The sequence below is a fragment of the Suricata suricatta genome, chromosome 9 (genome assembly GCF_006229205.1).
Source record: "Suricata suricatta isolate VVHF042 chromosome 9, meerkat_22Aug2017_6uvM2_HiC, whole genome shotgun sequence".
NCBI classification, from domain to species: Eukaryota; Metazoa; Chordata; class Mammalia; order Carnivora; family Herpestidae; genus Suricata; species Suricata suricatta.
In genome coordinates this window covers 138,343,270-138,344,942 of record NC_043708.1, presented here as the reverse complement: position 1 = coordinate 138,344,942, position 1,673 = coordinate 138,343,270, and the positions used below count along the sequence as shown (strand labels likewise).

The following is a 1,673-nucleotide window of genomic DNA, read 5'->3' as shown; positions in this document are numbered from 1 at the left end:
GAGGCTGGCGTTGGCATTGCCCAGGAACTGGGTACGCAGTGGGGTTTTGGCCCCCTCCCAGACCTACCCGACTGGAATCATCTGCCCTTCGGCAAGATCTCCAGGTGATTTCTGGAAACGGGACCTTTGAGAAGCCCTGTTCTAGGAGACACATGTAGTGGCCGTGACCGAGCCACAGCCTTGTTTGCTGTGCAGTTATTACGTTTATTAGACCTTTACAGTTTATGAAGCACGTTCATGTAGGTTATGTCATGGGGTCTTTGGAGTGGTCTTGGGAGGCAGGTAGCCGTTTACTGGGCATGTCATCTAAATATTTGTGCTTCTGTTGTCCCGTTGTAAAAGGTAAATATTTATGATGAATTGCTATGCAGCGTAAGGCATGTGATGGGCTCTGCAGCCCTACTGCTCCGTGAGGTCTCCGGAAGCAGGATGTAAAACTTTTATGCTAACGGCTGTTTCCCCTAGTCATCTTTCCTTTCCCCTTCACTTTTTGGCGCAGCAGATGCGCTGTGGTGTGCTCAGGGGTGTCCCAGTAAAGAGCACGGCCCCGTCTCTCTTCCGACCCGCTGTGCGTCACCCCTGCCCGGGCACCTTGCAACACTGCTTGTCTTAAGTTCATGAAACCGTGACGTCAGTCAAACCTCTCAGACGCGGGGAGGAGGTTGAATGCCAATTTAGATCTGCTAGCCCAATTTAAAAATGAATCCACTTGCTTGTGTTAAGAACCCCGTGTATCCGGATTACGCAGAAGCGAGGCACCCAAAGAACTTCCGGAGTGCTGTGCGTAGGCAGGGTGTGCGATCCAGGGTACGGAGCGGCTTGCCCGGAGACACTTCTGAAACCTCAGCGCCTCTGCTGAGAGTTCAGAGTTTCTGACTTTGACCTAATTTGCCTGGATTTCAGATGGCACTCAAGATCCAGATCCAATGGACAATCACTCATTAATTGCCTTGGTTATATTATCAGTCACTTTTTTAAGAGCTTTTTATTGTTGGGGCGCCTGAGTGGGTCAGCCAGTTAAGCGTCCGACTTTGCTCAGGTCATGATCTCACGGTTCGTGGGTTCGAGCCCCACGTCTGGCTCTGTGCTGACAGCTCAGAGCCTGGAACCTGCTTCTGATTGTGTGTGTCCCTCTCTCTCTGCCCCTCCCCTGCTCGCTCTCTGTCTCGCTTTCTCTCTTTCTGTCAAAAATAAATAAACATTAATAAAAAAATTTAAGAGCTTTTTTCTTATAAGTAAACTCAACATCCAACGTGGGGCTTGAACTCAGGATCCTCAGATCAAAAATCGTGCACCCTGCCAGCCGGACCAGCCGGGCGCCCCTACCAGGCAACTTTTCAGGAGACCCAGATGGACGTCGAACCTCCACAGAGTGTTGTGGGGAAGGTCGTCCATTCATTGCCTGCTGATCGATGCCCTTCCAGGTCCCACTTCGCTTTCTGTTTGAGGACCATCAGCTTCCTGTTCTAAAATTAATGGTCGTGTCCTTCGCGCACCTCCCTTTAGGTCGGATTTTGGCACCATTGCCCTCTGCCTTGTAGGCTGGATTCTACTTGGGCCTTCTTTCTCCTAGAAGTTCCATGATGAAGGTGTTTCTGAAAATATAAACGTAGTTCTGGTTTTAGCCCTCCGAATTTAATTTCCAAGGTGTTTGGGCATCCTGTGTTAGTAAC

The 1,673-nt window shown here is 50.0% G+C and overlaps 1 protein-coding gene across 1 annotated transcript in view; it reads right to left on the bottom strand.

The window, feature by feature from the left end:
• TLNRD1 (talin rod domain containing 1) overlaps window positions 1-1,673 on the bottom strand; it is a 2,779-nt gene that overhangs the window by 621 nt on the left and 485 nt on the right. The gene's annotated exons all lie outside the window — the stretch shown is intronic.